Source organism: Oncorhynchus nerka, linkage group LG8 (genome assembly GCF_034236695.1).
Source record: "Oncorhynchus nerka isolate Pitt River linkage group LG8, Oner_Uvic_2.0, whole genome shotgun sequence".
Lineage (NCBI taxonomy): Eukaryota > Metazoa > Chordata > Actinopteri > Salmoniformes > Salmonidae > Oncorhynchus > Oncorhynchus nerka.
Window position 1 is genome coordinate 4,499,019 of NC_088403.1, and position 18,836 is coordinate 4,517,854.

The 18,836-nt window shown below is 43.4% G+C and overlaps 1 pseudogene; it reads left to right on the forward strand.

Moving 5' to 3' along the window:
* The window catches only part of LOC135573019 (wnt inhibitory factor 1-like), a 79,175-nt pseudogene that overhangs the window by 38,749 nt on the left and 21,590 nt on the right, over window positions 1-18,836 (forward strand).

Genomic DNA, 18,836 nt, shown 5'->3' on the forward strand with positions numbered 1-18,836 from the left:
CCTCTACTGTATATAGCCTCCCTACTGTATATAACCTCTACTGTATATAGCCTCTCTACTGTATATAACCTCTCTACTGTATAAAGCCTCTCTACTGTATATAACCTCTCTACTGTATATAACCTCTCTACTGTATATAACCTCTCTACTGTATATAACCTCTCTACTGTATATAACCTCTCTACTGTATATAACCTCTCTACTGTATATAACCTCTCTACTGTATATAACCTCTCTACTGTATATAACCTCTCTACTGTATATAACCTCTACTGTATATAACCTCTCTACTGTATATAGCCTCTCTACTGTATATAACCTCTCTACTGTATATAACCTCTACTGTATATAACCTCTACTGTATATAACCTCCTACTGTATATAACCTCTCTACTGTATATAACCTCTCTACTGTATATAACCTCTCTACTGTATATAACCTCTACTGTATATAACCTCTCTACTGTATATAACCTCTACTACTGTATATAGCCTCTACTGTATATAACCTCTACTGTATATAACCTCTACTGTATATAACCTCTACTGTATATAGCCTCTCTACTGTATATAACCTCTACTGTATATAACCTCTCTACTGTATATAACCTCTACTGTATATAACCTCTCTACTGTATATAACCTCTCTACTGTATAAAGCCTCTCTACTGTATATAGCCTCTCTACTGTATATAACCTCTACTGTATAAAGCCTCTCTACTGTATATAGCCTCTCTACTGTATATAACCTCTACTGTATATAGCCTCTCTACTGTATATAACCTCTACTGTATATAACCTCTCTACTGTATATAACCTCTCTACTGTATAAAGCCTCTCTACTGTATATAACCTCTACTGTATATAACCTCTCTACTGTATATAGCCTCTCTACTGTATATAGCCTCTCTACTGTATATAACCTCTACTGTATATAACCTCTACTGTATATAACCTCTCTACTGTATAAAGCCTCTCTACTGTATAAAGCCTCTCTACTGTATAAAGCCTCTCTACTGTATATAGCCTCTCTACTGTATATAGCCTCTCTACTGTATATAACCTCTACTGTATATAACCTCTACTGTATATAACCTCTACTGTATAAAGCCTCACTACTGTATAAAGCCTCTCTACTGTATATAGCCTCTCTACTGTATATAGCCTCTCTACTGTATATAACCTCTACTGTATATAACCTCTACTGTATATAACCTCTCTACTGTATAAAGCCTCTCTACTGTATATAGCCTCTCTACTGTATATAACCTCTCTACTGTATATAACCTCTACTGTATATAACCTCTCTACTGTATATAACCTCTACTGTATATAGCCTCTCTACTGTATATAACCTCTCTACTGTATATAGCCTCTCTGTATATAACCTCTCTACTGTATATAACCTCTCTACTGTATATAACCTCTCTACTGTATAAAGCCTCTCTACTGTATATAACCTCTCTACTGTATATAACCTCTCTACTGTATATAACCTCTCTACTGTATATAGCCTCTCTACTGTATATAACCTCTCTACTGTATAAAGCCTCTCTACTGTATATAGCCTCTCTACTGTATAAAGCCTCACTACTGTATATAACCTCTCTACTGTATATAACCTCTCTACTGTATATAGCCTCTCTACTGTATATAACCTCTCTACTGTATATAGCCTCTCTACTGTATATAACCTCTCTACTGTATATAACCTCTCTACTGTATATAACCTCTCTACTGTATATAACCTCTCTACTGTATATAGCCTCTCTACTGTATATAACCTCTCTACTGTATATAACCTCTCTACTGTATATAACCTCTCTACTGTATATAACCTCTCTACTGTATATAACCTCTACTGTATATAACCTCTCTACTGTATATAACCTCTCTACTGTATATAACCTCTCTACTGTATATAACCTCTCTACTGTATATAACCTCTCTACTGTATATAACCTCTCTACTGTATATAACCTCTCTACTGTATATAACCTCTCTACTGTATATAACCTCTCTACTGTATATAACCTCTCTACTGTATATAACCTCTCTACTGTATATAACCTCTCTACTGTATATAACCTCTCTACTGTATATAACCTCTCTACTGTATATAGCCTCTCTACTGTATATAGCCTCTCTACTGTATATAACCTCTCTACTGTATATAACCTCTCTACTGTATATAACCTCTCTACTGTATATAACCTCTACTGTATATAACCTCTCTACTGTATATAACCTCTCTACTGTATAAAGCCTCTCTACTGTATATAACCTCTACTGTATATAACCTCTACTGTATATAACCTCTACTGTATATAACCTCTCTACTGTATATAACCTCTCTACTGTATATAACCTCTCTACTGTATATAACCTCTCTACTGTATATAACCTCTACTGTATATAACCTCTACTGTATATAACCTCTCTACTGTATATAACCTCTCTACTGTATATAACCTCTACTGTATATAACCTCTACTGTATATAACCTCTCTACTGTATATAGCCTCTCTACTGTATATAACCTCTCTACTGTATATAACCTCTCTACTGTATAGAGCCTCTCTACTGTATAGAGCCTCTCTACTGTATAGAGCCTCTCTACTGTATATAACCTCTCTACTGTATATAACCTCTCTACTGTATATAACCTCTACTGTATATAGCCTCTCTACTGTATATAACCTCTCTACTGTATATAACCTCTCTACTGTATATAGCCTCTCTACTGTATATAACCTCTCTACTGTATAAAGCCTCTCTACTGTATATAGCCTCTCTACTGTATATAACCTCTACTGTATATAACCTCTACTGTATATAACCTCTACTGTATATAACCTCTACTGTATATAACCTCTACTGTATATAACCTCTCTACTGTATATAACCTCTCTACTGTATATAACCTCTCTACTGTATATAACCTCTCTACTGTATATAACCTCTACTGTATATAGCCTCTCTACTGTATATAACCTCTCTACTGTATATAACCTCTACTGTATATAACCTCTACTGTATATAACCTCTCTACTGTATATAGCCTCTCTACTGTATATAACCTCTCTACTGTATATAACCTCTCTACTGTATATAACCTCTCTACTGTATATAACCTCTCTACTGTATATAACCCTCTACTGTATATAACCTCTCTACTGTATATAACCTCTACTGTATATAGCCTCTCTACTGTATATAACCTCTCTACTGTATATAACCTCTACTGTATATAACCTCTCTACTGTATATAACCTCTCTACTGTATATAACCTCTCTACTGTATATAGCCCTCTACTGTATATAACCTCTCTACTGTATATAGCCTCTACTGTATATAGCCTCTCTACTGTATATAACCTCTCTACTGTATATAGCCCCTCTACTGTATATAACCTCTCTACTGTATATAACCTCTCTACTGTATATAACCTCTCTACTGTATATCGCCTCTCTACTGTATATAGCCTCACTACTGTATAAAGCCTCTCTACTGTATATCACCTCTCTACTGTATATAACCTCTCTACTGTATAAAGCCTCTCTACTGTATATAGCCTCTCTACTGTATATAACCTCTCTACTGTATATAACCTCTCTACTGTATATAACCTCTCTACTGTATATAACCTCTACTGTATATAACCTCTCTACTGTATATAACCTCTACTGTATATAACCTCTCTACTGTATATAACCTCTCTACTGTATATAACCTCTCTACTGTATATAGCCTCTCTACTGTATATAGCCTCTCTACTGTATAAGCCTCTCTACTGTATATAGCCTCTCTACTGTATAAAGCCTCTCTACTGTATATAACCTCTCTACTGTATGTAGCCCCTCTACTGTATATAACCTCTCTACTGTATATAGCCTCTCTACTGTATAAAGCCTCTCTACTGTATATAACCTCTCTACTGTCTATAGCCTCTCTACTGTCTATAGCCTCTCTACTGTCTATAGCCTCTCTACTGTATATAACCTCTCTACTGTATATAACCTCTCTACTGTATATAACCTCTCTACTGTATATAACCTCTCTACTGTATATAACCTCTCTACTGTATGTAGCCCCTCTACTGTATATAACCTCTCTACTGTATATAACCTCTCTACTGTATATAGCCCCTCTACTGTATAGAGCCTCTCTACTGTATATAACCTCTCTACTGTATATAGCCCTCTACTGTATATAACCTCTCTACTGTATATAACCCTCTACTGTATATAACCTCTACTGTATATAGCCCCTCTACTGTATATAGCCTCTCTACTGTATATAACCTCTCTACTGTATGTAGCCTCTCTACTGTATATAACCTCTCTACTGTATATAACCTCTCTACTGTATATAACCTCTCTACTGTATATAACCTCTCTACTGTATGTAGCCTCTCTACTGTATATAACCTCTCTACTGTATATAACCTCTCTACTGTATATAACCTCTCTACTGTATATAGCCCCTCTACTGTATAGAGCCTCTCTACTGTATATAACCTCTCTACTGTATGTAGCCTCTACTGTATATAACCTCTCTACTGTATATAACCTCTCTACTGTATATAACCTCTCTACTGTATATAACCTCTCTACTGTATATAACCTCTCTACTGTATGTAGCCTCTCTACTGTATGTAACCTCTCTACTGTATATAACCTCTCTACTGTATATAGCCTCTCTACTGTATATAGCCTCCCTACTGTATATAACCTCTCTACTGTATAAAGCCTCTCTACTGTATATAACCTCTCTACTGTATGTAACCTCTCTACTGTATGTAGCCTCTCTACTGTATGTAACCTCTCTACTGTATATAACCTCTCTACTGTATATAGCCTCCCTACTGTATATAACCTCTCTACTGTATAAAGCCTCTCTACTGTATATAACCTCCCTACTGTATATAACCTCTCTACTGTATATAACCTCTCTACTGTATAAAGCCTCTCTACTGTATATAACCTCTCTACTGTATATAGCCTCTCTACTGTATATAGCCTCCCTACTGTATATAACCTCCCTACTGTATATAACCTCTCTACTGTATATAACCTCTCTACTGTATATAACCTCTCTACTGTATATAACCTCTCTACTGTATATAACCTCTCTACTGTATGTAGCCCCTCTACTGTATATAACCTCTCTACTGTATATAACCTCTCTACTGTATATAACCTCTACTGTATATAACCTCTCTACTGTATATAACCTCTCTACTGTATATAACCTCTCTACTGTATATAACCTCTACTGTATATAACCTCTCTACTGTATATAACCTCTCTACTGTATATAACCTCTCTACTGTATATAACCTCTCTACTGTATATAACCTCTCTACTGTATATAACCTCTCTACTGTATATAACCTCTCTACTGTATATAGCCTCCCTACTGTATATAGCCTCCCTACTGTATATAACCTCTCTACTGTATATAACCTCCCTACTGTATATAGCCTCTCTACTGTATATAGCCTCGCTACTGTATATAACCTCTCTACTGTATATAACCTCTCTACTGTATACAACCTCTCTACTGTATACAGCCTCTCTACTGTATAGAGCCTCTCTACTGTATATAACCTCTCTACTGTATGTAGCCCCTCTACTGTATATAACCTCTCTACTGTATATAACCTCTCTACTGTATGTAGCCCCTCTACTGTATGTAGCCCCTCTACTGTATATAACCTCTCTACTGTATATAACCTCTCTACTGTATATAACCTCTCTACTGTATATAACCTCTCTACTGTATGTAGCCCCTCTACTGTATGTAGCCCCTCTACTGTATGTAGCCTCTCTACTGTATATAGCCTCTCTACTGTATATAACCTCTCTACTGTATATAACCTCTCTACTGTATATAACCTCTCTACTGTATATAACCTCTACTGTATATAACCTCTACTGTATATAACCTCTACTGTATATAACCTCTACTGTATATAACCTCTCTACTGTATATAACCTCTCTACTGTATATAACCTCTCTACTGTATATAACCTCTCTACTGTATATAACCTCTACTGTATATAACCTCTCTACTGTATATAACCTCTCTACTGTATATAACCTCTCTACTGTATATAACCTCTACTGTATATAACCTCTCTACTGTATATAACCTCTCTACTGTATATAACCTCTACTGTATATAACCTCTACTGTATATAACCTCTACTGTATATAACCTCTCTACTGTATATAACCTCTACTGTATATAACCTCTCTACTGTATATAACCTCTCTACTGTATATAACCTCTCTACTGTATATAACCTCTCTACTGTATATAACCTCTCTACTGTATAAAGCCTCTCTACTGTATATAACCTCTCTACTGTATATAACCTCTCTACTGTATATAACCTTAGAGCCTGTAACTGTTGGTTGGAGCCTGTTGCACTGTTGGTTAGAGCCTGTAACTGTTGGTTAGAGCCTGTAACTGTTGGTTAGAGCCTGTAACTGTTGGTTAGAGCCTGTAACTGTTGGTTAGAGCCTGTAACTGTTGGTTAGAGCCTGTAACTGTTGGTTAGAGCCTGTAACTGTTGGTTAGAGCCTGTAACTGTTGGTTAGAGCCTCTAACTGTATATAGAGCCTCTAACTGTTGGTTGGAGCCTGTAACTGTTGGTTGGAGCCTGTAACTGTTGGTTGGAGCCTGTAACTGTTGGTTGGAGCCTGTAACTGTGGTTAGAGCCTGTAACTGTTGGTTAGAGCCTGTAACTGTATTAGAGCCTCTAACTGTTGGTTAGAGCCTGTAACTGTATTAGAGCCTGTAACTGTTGGTTAGAGCCTGTAACTGTTGGTTAGAGCCTGTAACTGTTGGTTAGAGTCTGTTGCACTGTTGGTTAGAGCCTGTTGCACTGTTGGTTAGAGCCTGTAACTGTATTAGAGCCTGTAACTGTTGGTTAGAGTCTGTAACTGTATTAGAGCCTGTAACTGTTGGTTAGAGCCTGTAACTGTTGGTTAGAGCCTGTAACTGTTGGTTAGAGCCTGTAACTGTTGGTTAGAGTCTGTAACTGTTGGTTAGAGCCTGTAACTGTTGGTTAGAGCCTGTAACTGTTGGTTAGAGCCTGTAACTGTTGGTTAGAGCCTGTAACTGTTGGTTAGAGTCTGTAACTGTTGGTTAGAGCCTGTAACTGTTGGTTAGAGCCTGTAACTGTTGGTTAGAGTCTGTAACTGTTGGTTAGAGCCTGTAACTGTTGGTTAGAGTCTGTAACTGTTGGTTAGCCTGTAACTGTATTAGAGCCTGTTACTGTTGGTATGGAGCCTGTTGCACTGTTGGTTGGAGCCTGTAACTGTTGGTTAGAGCCTGTAACTGTTGGTTAGAGCCTGTAACTGTTGGTTAGAGCCTGTAACTGTATTAGAGCCTGTAACTGCTGGTTAGAGCCTGTCTACTGTTGGTTAGAGTCTGTAACTGTTGGTTAGAGCCTGTAACTGTTGGTTAGAGCCTGTAACTGTTGGTTAGAGTCTGTAACTGTATTATAACCTGTAACTGTTGGTTAGAGCCTGTAACTGTTGGTTAAGCCTCTTGCACTGTTGGTTGGAGCCTGTAACTGTTGGTTAAGCCTGTAACTGTTGGTTAGAGCCTGTAACTGTTGGTTAGAGCCTGCTGCACTGTTGGTTGGAGCCTGTTGCACTGTTGGTTGGAGCCTGTAACTGTATTAGAGCCTGTAACTGTATTAGAGCCTGTAACTGTTGGTTAGAGCCTGTAACTGTTGGTTAGAGTCTGTAACTGTTGGTTAGAGCCTGTAACTGTTGGTTAGAGCCTGTAACTGTTGGTTAGAGCCTGTAACTGTTGGTTAGAGCCTCTAACTGTTGGTTAGAGCCTGTAACTGTATTAGAGTCTGTAACTGTTGGTTAGAGCCTGTAACTGTTGGTTAGAGCCTGTAACTGTTGGTTAGAGTCTGTAACTGTGGTTAGAGCCTGTCTGTTGTATATAGAGTCTGTAACTGTTGGTTAGAGCCTGTAACTGTTGGTTAGAGTCTGTAACTGTTGGTTAGAGCCTGTAACTGTTGGTTAGAGCCTGTAACTGTTGGTTAGAGCCTGTAACTGTTGGTTAGAGCCTGTAACTGTTGGTTAGAGTCTGTAACTTGGTTAGAGCCTGTAACTGTTGGTTAGAGCCTGTAACTGTTGGTTAGAGTCTGTAACTGTTGGTTAGAGCCTGTAACTGTTGGTTAGAGTCTGTAACTGTACTGGTTAGAGCCTGTAACTGTTGGTTAGAGCCTGTTGCACTGTTGGTTGGAGCCTGTTGCACTGTTGGTTGGAGCCTGTAACTGTTGGTTAGAGCCTGTAACTGTATTAGAGCCTGTAACTGTTGGTTAGAGCCTGTAACTGTTGGTTAGAGCCTGTAACTGCTGGTTAGAGTCTGTAACTGTTGGTTAGAGCCTGTAACTGTTGGTTAGAGCCTGTAACTGTTGGTTAGAGTCTGTAACTGTTGGTTAGAGCCTGTAACTGTTGGTTAGAGCCTGTAACTGTTGGTTAGAGCCTGTTGCACTGTTGGTTGGAGCCTGTAACTGTTGGTTAGAGCCTGTAACTGTTGGTTAGAGCCTGTAACTGTTGGTTAGAGCCTGTTGCACTGTTGGTTGGAGCCTGTTGCACTGTTGGTTGGAGCCTGTAACTGTTGGTTAGAGCCTGTAACTGTTGGTTAGAGCCTGTAACTGTTGGTTAGAGTCTGTAACTGTTGGTTAGAGCCTGTAACTGTTGGTTAGAGCCTGTAACTGTTGGTTAGAGCCTGTAACTGTTGGTTAGAGCCTGTTGCACTGTTGGTTGGAGCCTGTAACTGTTGGTTAGAGCCTGTAACTGTTGGTTAGAGCCTGTAACTGTTGGTTAGAGCCTGTTGCACTGTTGGTTGGAGCCTGTTGCACTGTTGGTTGGAGCCTGTAACTGTTGGTTAGAGCCTGTAACTGTTGGTTAGAGCCTCTTACTGTATATAGAGTCTGTAACTGTTGGTTAGAGTCTGTTGCACTGTTGGTTAGAGTCTGTTGCACTGTTGGTTAGAGCCTGTAACTGTTGGTTAGAGCCTGTAACTGTTGGTTAGAGCCTGTAACAGTTGGTTAGAGTCTGTAACTGTTGGTTAGAGTCTGTAACTGCTGGTTACCCTGTAACTGTTGGTTAGAGCCTGTAACTGTTGGTTAGAGCCTGTAACTGTATATAGCCTGTAACTGTGGTTAGAGCCTCTAACTGTTGGTTAGAGCCTGTAACTGTTGGTTAGAGCCTGTAACTGTATTAGAGCCTGTAACTGTTGGTTAGAGCCTGTTGCACTGTATGGTTAGAGCCTGTAACTGTTGTTTAGAGCCTGTAGCTGTTGGTTAGAGCCTGTAACTGTTGGTTGGAGCCTGTAACTGTTGGTTAGAGCCTGTAACTGTATGGTTAGAGCCTGTAACTGTATTAGAGCCTGTAACTGTTGGTTGGAGCCTCTAACTGTTGGTTAGAGCCTGTAACTGTATTATAGCCTGTAACTGTTGGTTAGAGCCTGTAACTGTTGGTTAGAGCCTGTAACTGTTGGTTAGAGTCTGTTGCACTGTTGGTTAGAGCCTGTAACTGTTGGTTAGAGCCTGTAACTGTTGGTTAGAGTCTGTTGCACTGTTGGTTAGAGCCTGTAACTGTTGGTTAGAGCCTGTAACTGCTGGTTAGAGTCTGTTGCTGTTGGTTAGAGCCTGTTGCACTGTTGGTTAGAGCCTGTAACTGTTGGTTAGAGCCTGTAACTGTTGGTTAGAGCCTGTAACTGTTGGTTAGAGCCTGTAACTGTTGGTTAGAGCCTGTAACTGTTGGTTAGAGCCTGTAACTGTTGGTTAGAGCCTGTAACTGTTGGTTAGAGCCTGTAACTGTTGGTTAGAGCCTGTTGCACTGTTGGTTGGAGCCTGTTGCACTGTTGGTTGGAGCCTGTAACTGTTGGTTAGAGCCTGTAACTGTTGGTTAGAGCCTGTAACTGTTGGTTAGAGCCTGTAACTGTTGGTTAGAGTCTGTAACTGTTGGTTAGAGCCTGTAACTGTTGGTTAGAGCCTGTAACTGTTGGTTAGAGTCTGTAACTGTTGGTTAGAGCCTGTAACTGTTGGTTAGAGCCTGTAACTGTTGGTTAGAGCCTGTAACTGTTGGTTAGAGCCTGTAACTGTTGGTTAGAGCCTGTTGCACTGTTGGTTGGAGCCTGTAACTGTTGGTTAGAGCCTGTAACTGTTGGTTAGAGCCTGTAACTGTTGGTTAGAGCCTGTTGCACTGTTGGTTGGAGCCTGTTGCACTGTTGGTTGGAGCCTGTAACTGTTGGTTAGAGCCTGTAACTGTTGGTTAGAGCCTGTTACTGTTGGTTAGAGTCTGTAACTGTTGGTTAGAGTCTGTTGCACTGTTGGTTAGAGCCTGTTGCACTGTTGGTTAGAGCCTGTAACTGTTGGTTAGAGCCTGTAACTGTTGGTTAGAGCCTGTAACTGTTGGTTAGAGTCTGTAACTGTTGGTTAGAGTCTGTAACTGTTGGTTAGAGCCTGTAACTGTTGGTTAGAGCCTGTAACTGTGTAGAGCCTGTAACTGTTGGTTAGAGCCTGTAACTGTTGGTTAGAGCCTGTAACTGTTGGTTAGAGCCTGTAACTGTTGGTTAGAGCCTGTAACTGTTGGTTAGAGCCTGTTGCACTGTTGGTTAGAGCCTGTAACTGTTGTTTAGAGCCTGTAGCTGTTGGTTAGAGCCTGTAACTGTTGGTTAGAGCCTGTAAGTCAGCATTGCACTGTTGGTTAGAGCCTGTAACTGTTGGTTAGAGCCTGTAAGTCAGCATTTCACTGTTGGTTAGAGCCTGTAACTGTTGGTTAGAGCCTGTAACTGTTGGTTAGAGCCTGTTGCACTGTTGGTTAGAGCCTGTAACTGTTGTTTAGAGCCTGTAGCTGTTGGTTAGAGCCTGTAACTGTTGGTTGGAGCCTGTAACTGTTGGTTAGAGCCTGTAACTGTTGGTTAGAGCCTGTAACTGTTGGTTAGAGCCTGTAACTGTTGGTTGGAGCCTGTAACTGTTGGTTAGAGCCTGTAACTGTTGGTTAGAGCCTGTAACTGTTGGTTAGAGCCTGTAACTGTTGGTTAGAGTCTGTTGCACTGTTGGTTAGAGCCTGTAACTGTTGGTTAGAGCCTGTAACTGTTGGTTAGAGTCTGTTGCTACTGTTGGTTAGAGCCTGTAACTGTTGGTTAACCCTGTAACTGTTGGTTAGAGTCTGTTGCACTGTTGGTTAGAGCCTGTAACTGTTGGTTAGAGCCTGTAACTGTTGGTTAGAGTCTGTTGCACTGTTGGTTAGAGCCTGTTGCACTGTTGGTTAGAGCCTGTAACTGTTGGTTAGAGCCTGTAACTGTTGGTTAGAGCCTGTAACTGTTGGTTAGAGTCTGTAACTGTTGGTTAGAGCCTGTAACTGTTGGTTAGAGCCTGTAACTGTTGGTTAGAGCCTGTAACTGTTGGTTAGAGCCTGTAACTGTTGGTTAGAGCCTGTAACTGTTGGTTAGAGTCTGTAACTGTTGGTTAGAGCCTGTAACTGTTGGTTAGAGCCTGTTGCACTGTTGGTTGGAGCCTGTTGCACTGTTGGTTGGAGCCTGTAACTGTTGGTTAGAGCCTGTAACTGTTGGTTAGAGCCTGTAACTGTTGGTTAGAGCCTGTAACTGTTGGTTAGAGTCTGTAACTGTTGGTTAGAGCCTGTAACTGTTGGTTAGAGCCTGTAACTGTTGGTTAGAGTCTGTAACTGTTGGTTAGAGCCTGTAACTGTTGGTTAGAGCCTGTAACTGTTGGTTAGAGTCTGTAACTGTTGGTTAGAGCCTGTAACTGTTGGTTAGAGCCTGTAACTGTTGGTTAGAGCCTGTTGCACTGTTGGTTGGAGCCTGTAACTGTTGGTTAGAGCCTGTAACTGTTGGTTAGAGCCTGTAACTGTTGGTTAGAGCCTGTTGCACTGTTGGTTGGAGCCTGTTGCACTGTTGGTTGGAGCCTGTAACTGTTGGTTAGAGCCTGTAACTGTTGGTTAGAGCCTGTAACTGTTGGTTAGAGCCTGTAACTGTTGGTTAGAGTCTGTAACTGTTGGTTAGAGTCTGTTGCACTGTTGGTTAGAGTCTGTTGCACTGTTGGTTAGAGCCTGTAACTGTTGGTTAGAGCCTGTAACTGTTGGTTAGAGCCTGTAACTGTTGGTTAGAGTCTGTAACTGTTGGTTACCCTGTAACTGTTGGTTAGAGCCTGTAACTGTTGGTTAGAGCCTGTAACTGTTGGTTAGAGCCTGTAACTGTGTAGAGCCTGTAACTGTTGGTTAGAGCCTGTAACTGTTGGTTAGAGCCTGTAACTGTTGGTTAGAGCCTGTAACTGTTGGTTAGAGCCTGTAACTGTTGGTTAGAGCCTGTTGCACTGTTGGTTAGAGCCTGTAACTGTTGTTTAGAGCCTGTAGCTGTTGGTTAGAGCCTGTAACTGTTGGTTAGAGCCTGTAACTGTTGGTTAGAGCCTGTAAGTCAGCATTGCACTGTTGGTTAGAGCCTGTAACTGTTGGTTAGAGCCTGTAAGTCAGCATTTCACTGTTGGTTAGAGCCTGTAACTGTTGGTTAGAGCCTGTAAGTCAGCATTGCACTGTTGGTTAGAGTCTGTAACTGTTGGTTAGAGCCTGTTGCACTGTTGGTTGGAGCCTGTAACTGTTGGTTAGAGCCTGTAACTGTTGGTTAGAGCCTGTAAGTCAGCATCGCACTGTTGGTTAGAGCCTGTAACTGTTGGTTAGAGCCTGTAACTGTTGGTTAGAGCCTGTAAGTCAGCATTTCACTGTTGGTTAGAGCCTGTAAGTCAGCATTTCTCTGTAAGGTTCTATTCGGCACATGTGACAAATGAACTTTTGATTTGATGTGGGCCCTTGGTCAACAGTAGAGAGGCTCAACAGTAGTGCCCTATAGTCCCTGCTCAACAGCAGTGCACTATGGTCCCTGGTCAACAGCAGTGCACTATGGTCCCTGGTCAAAAGTAGAGAGGCTCAACAGTAGTGCCCTATAGTCCCTGGTCAACAGCAGTGCACTATGGTCCCTGGTCAACAGTAGAGAGGCTCAACAGCAGTGCACTATGGTCCCTGGTCAACAGTCGAGAGGCTCAACAGCAGTGCACTATGGTCCCTGGTCAACAGTCGAGAGGCTCAACAGTAGTACCCTATGGTCCCTGGTCAACAGTAGTGCCCTATGGTCCCTGGTCAACAGTAGTGCCCTATGGTCCCTGGTCAACAGCAGTGCCCTATAGTCCCTGGTCAACAGTAGTGCCCTATGGTCCCTGGTCAACAGTAGTGCCCTATGGTCCCTGGTCAACAGTAGTGCCCTATGGTCCCTGGTCAACAGTAGTGCCCTATGGTCCCTGGTCAACAGTAGTACCCTATGGGCCCTGGTCAACAGCAGTGCCCTATAGTCCCTGGTCAACAGTAGTGCCCTATGGTCCCTGATCAACAGTAGTGCCCTATGGTCCCTGGTCAACAGTAGTGCCCTATGGTCCCTGGTCAACAGTAGTGCCCTATGGTTCCTGGTCAACAGTAGTGCCCTATAGTCCCTGGTCAACAGCAGTGCCCTATAGTCCCTGGTCAACAGCAGTGCCCTATAGTCCCTGGTCAACAGCAGTGCCCTATGGTCCCTGGTCAACAGCAGTGCCCTATGGTCCCTGGTCAACAGCAGTGCCCTATGGTCCCTGGTCAACAGCAGTGCCCTATGGTCCCTGGTCAACAGCAGTGCCCTATAGTCCCTGGTCAACAGTAGTGCCCTATGGTCCCTGGTCAACAGCAGTACCCTATGGTCCCTGGTCAACAGCAGTGCCCTATAGTCCCTGGTCAACAGTAGTGCCCTATGGTCCCTGGTCAACAGTAGTGCCCTATGGTCCCTGGTCAACAGTAGTGCCCTATAGTCCCTGGTCAACAGCAGTGCCCTATGGTCCCTGGTCAACAGCAGTGCCCTATAGTCCCTGGTCAACAGTAGAGAGGCTCAACAGCAGTGCACTATGGTCCCTGGTCAACAGCAGTGCCCTATGGTCCCTGGTCAACAGTAGTGCCCTATGGGCCCTGGTCAACAGCAGTGCCCTATAGTCCCTGGTCAACAGTAGTGCCCTATGGTCCCTGGTCAACAGCAGTGCACTATGGTCCCTGGTCAACAGCAGTGCCCTATGGTCCCTGGTCAACAGTAGTACCGTATGGGCCCTGGTCAACAGCAGTGCCCTATAGTCCCTGGTCAACAGTAGTGCCCTATGGTCCCTGGTCAACAGTAGTACCCTATGGGCCCTGGTCAACAGTAGTGCCCTATAGTCCCTGGTCAACAGTAGTGCCCTATGGTCCCTGGTCAACAGTAGTGGCCTATGGTCCCTGGTCAACAGCAGTGCCCTATAGTCCCTGGTCAACAGTAGTGCCCTATGGTCCCTGGTCAACAGTAGTGCCAGACTGGTCCCTGGTCAACTCTGTGCCCTATGGTGTTGGTCAGAGCAGTGCCCTATGGTCCCTGGTCAACAGCAGTGCCCTATGGTCCCGGGTCAACAGCAGTGCCCTATGGTCCCTGGTCAACAGTAGTGCCCTATAGTCCCTGGTCAACAGCAGTGCACAATATAGGAAATAGAATAGAGTCCCTTCCTCTGTTCCTCGTGTTGGATAGAGTGAATCCTGAGTTAACTGAAACCAGACTCATCCCTCCCTCTGTCCCTCGTGTTGGATAGAGTGATGGAGTGAATCCTGAGTTAACTGAAACCAGACTCATCCCTCCCTCTGTCCCTCGTGTTGGATAGAGTGATGGAGTGAATCCTGAGTTAACTGAAACCAGACTCATCCCTCCTCTGTCCCTCGTGTTGGATAGAGTGATGGAGTGAATCCTGAGTTAACTGAAACCAGACTCATCCCTCCCTCTGTCCCTCGTGTTGGATAGAGTGATGGAGTGAATCCTGAGTTAACTGAAACCAGACTCATCCCTCCCTCTGTCCCTCGTGTTGGATAGAGTGATGGAGTGAATCCTGAGTTAACTGAAACCAGACTCATCCCTCCCTCTGTCCCTCGTGTTGGATAGAGTGATGGAGTGAATCCTGAGTTAACTGAAACCAGACTCATCCCTCCCTCTGTCCCTCGTGTTGGATAGAGTGAATCCTGAGTTAACTGAAACCAGACTCATCCCTCCCTCTGTTCCTCGTGTTGGATAGAGTGATGGAGTGAATCCTGAGTTAACTGAAACCAGACTCATCCCTCCCTCTGTCCCTCGTGTTGGATAGAGTGATGGAGTGAATCCTGAGTTAACTGAAACCAGACTCATCCCTCCCTCTGTTCCTCGTGTTGGATAGAGTGATGGAGTGAATCCTGAGTTAACTGAAACCAGACTCATCCCTCCCTCTGTCCCTTGTGTTGGATAGAGTGATGGAGTGAATCCTGAGTTAACTGAAACCAAACTCATCCCTCCGTCTCTTTCTTTTTCTCCAGATGGGTCTCGTCGTATAAGTGAACGAGACAAGCACTACTTTATACTTGTTTCATCCGTTTTCCTTAAACGTAAACAAGAATCGATATTGGTGCCAGCTTTCGCCAAAGTCTTACCAAACACAAATTCCCTCGACACCCACTTGTGTTTGTCAAAGAAAAGGACAAGTGTGAGAAGTCGTGCCAGTTTTGTTCTGTAACTGTTGTCTCAGTGAGTCGTGGCGGAACTTGGTTACATCCCAAATGGTACCCTATTCCCTAGATAGTGCACTACTTTTAATCAGAGTCCTATTATAGGACCTGGTCAAAAGTAGTGCACTAAATTGGAATAGGGAGCTTTTTGAGCCACATATATTGTTTTCATATTGTGACTCTGGCCACATGTTGTCTGGAGCCAGTGTTAAGGTACCCTCCCTATTCCCTATATAGGGTTCTGGTCAGAAGTAGTGCACTATGTAGGGAATAGGGGTGCCGTTTTGGACAGAAACAAGGGTTCCTCACACGTCGATGGATCTACGGGACTAAGAAGGATAGTTTGACATCTCTGTTGACCACCATTACCACCTCAAAGGCTTCTCCTTCATGTTGTGTTGTAGAGCGCTGGTTTTCAGTCTGCTTTAAACCAGGCCCTGTTGTAGAGCTCTGGTTTTCAGTCTGCTTTAAACCAGGCCCTGTTGTAGAGCGCTGGTATTCAGTCTGCTTTAAACCAGGCCCTGTTGTAGAGCGCTGGTTTTCAGTCTGCTTTGAACCAGGCCCTGTTGTAGAGCGCTGGTTTTCAGTCTGCTTTAAACCAGGCCCTGTTGTAGAGCGCTGGTTTTCAGTCTGCTTTAAACCAGGCCCTGTTGTAGAGCTCTGGTTTTCAGTCTGCTTTAAACCAGGCCCTGTTGTAGAGCGCTGGTTTTCAGTCTGCTTTAAACCAGGCCCTGTTGTAGAGCGCTGGTTTTCAGTCTGCTTTGAACCAGGCCCTGTTGTAGAGCGATGGTATTCAGTCTGCTTTGAACCAGGCCCTGTTGTAGGGAGATGGTATTCAGTCTGCTTTAAACCAGGCCCTGTTGTAGAGCGATGGTATTCAGTCTGCTTTGAACCAGGCCCTGTTGTAGAGCGATGGTATTCAGTCTGCTTTGAACCAGGCCCTGTTGTAGAGCGCTGGTATTCAGTCTGCTTCGCACCAGGCCCTGTTGTGGAACTCTAAACGTTTGACCGGGCCCATAAGGGTGCCATTTGGGATAGAAGTCCATGGCATCTCACTGCACTGTAGTGGAATGTGGTTCCCTTGAAGTGGTCTTCTGAGATGGCAGGCTATGGAGAGTGTCAGAGAGAGGAGGAAGGGGAGGACGGAAGAACGGAAGGAAGGAAGGAATGAAGGGAGGGAGGAAGAAAGGAAAGGAGGGAGGGAGGACTCCACTAGCCATTCATTCATCTCAACTTTGTTATTTTTTCTCTTCTCACGTGTTCTGTCTCTTTATTGTCTCTCTTCCATCTCTCTCTCTCTCTCTCTCTTCCCACCTCTCTCTCAACCCCCCTCTCTCTCTCTCCCCCTCTCTCTCCCCTGCCTCTCTCTCTCTTCTCCCCCTTCTCTCTCTCTTCCCCCCTCTCTCTCTCTTCCCCCTTTCTCTCTCTCTCTCTCTCTCTCTCTCTCACTCCCGTCTCTCTCTGTCTCCACAGCTAAATGTCCAGGTGGTTGTCGTAACGGTGGGTTCTGCAACGAGAGACAGGTGTGTGAGTGTCAGGATGGTTTCTACGGGCCGCACTGTGAGAAAGGTATGTTTAGTCTGGTCTGTACATCCAAGCCATTCCATCTATCTTCCATCACTACCATAATGATATACAGTAAGTACACAGCACACAGTCAACACAATAGCTTGAGTTGCTCATTCTATAGAATGAAATTTAAATGATTTTCTTGTGGGTTTTTTCCCCTTCTCCTTGGCCCACATCAACAATGCTGGGTGGAATATCTTCTTTTATTTCCTGGAATGTCTCCACAACAAAACAAAACCAAAAATAAAACCTTATGAAATGAAAGGCTAGAGAAAAAGAGAAGAGGTTGTGTGTTGTTTCACAGTTATGAGACACCAGTCCTGCTCAGGCAGGCCTATCATTTTCAGACAACAACAGAACCACCGCGTTGCATTTAAATGTATTAATGAATCTGTAAAAGGTTATGCTTTTGCTGCGGCTTAACGTTGCCTCAAGGCACCACAACTTAAAAAACATCATGGAAATTACAAAGCACTGGTTCAACAGGCTCCATCCAGACTAGTTAAATGGAGCAAATTTATTTGAAATGTTTTTCCATGACAGAAAAAACAATCATGTCAGCAGACAGGCAGGCAGACAGACAGACAGACAGACAGGCAGACAGGCAGGCAGACAGACAGACAGACAGGCAGGCAGGCAGGCAGGCACAGACAGGCAGGCAGACAGGCAGGCAGGCAGACAGGCACAGACAGGCAGGCAGACAGGCACAGACAGGCAGGCAGACAGACAGGCAGGCAGACAGGCACAGACAGGCAGGCAGACAGGCAGGCAGGCAGACAGACAGGCAGGCAGACAGACAGGCAGGCAGGCAGGCAGGCAGGCAGGCAGACAGGCAGGCAGGCAGGCAGACAGACAGACAGGCAGGCAGGCAGGCAAGCAGGCAGACAGGCAGACAAACAGACAGGCAGGCAGGCAGGCAGACAGCCAGGCAGGCAAACAGGCAGGCAGGCAGGTTGGGCGGCGACGACCACGTGTTCCATCTATTTAAGGCTCTAAAAGAGGTTAGAGAGAGACTCTGTCCAGCTACAGACTGACTGAGGGGAGAACAATGTTGTTGTTCCATCTATTTAAGGCTCTAAAAGAGGTTAGAGAGAGACTCTGTCCAGCTACAGACTGACTGAGGGGGGTGGAGAACAATGTTGTTGTTCCATCTATTTAAGGCTCTAAAAGAGGTTAGAGAGAGACTCTGTCCAGCTACAGACTGACTGAGGGGGGTGGAGAACAATGTTGTTGTTCCATCTATTTAAGGCTCTAAAAGAGGTTAGAGAGAGACTCTGTCCAGCTACAGACTGACTGAGGGGAGAACAATGTTGTTGTTCCATCTATTTAAGGCTCTAAAAGAGGTTAGAGAGAGACTCTGTCCAGCTACAGACTGACTGAGGGGGAGAACAATGGAGAACAATGTTGTTGTTCCATCTATTTAAGGCTCTAAAAGAGGTTAGAGAGACTCTGTCCAGCTACAGACTGACTGAGGGGGTGGAGAACAATGTTGTTGTTCCATCTATTTAAGGCTCTAAAAGAGGTTAGAGAGAGACTCTGTCCAGCTACAGACTGACTGAGGGGGGTGGAGAACAATGTTGTTGTTCCATCTATTTAAGGCTCTAAAAGAGGAGAGAGACTAGAGAGAGACTCTCTATTTAAG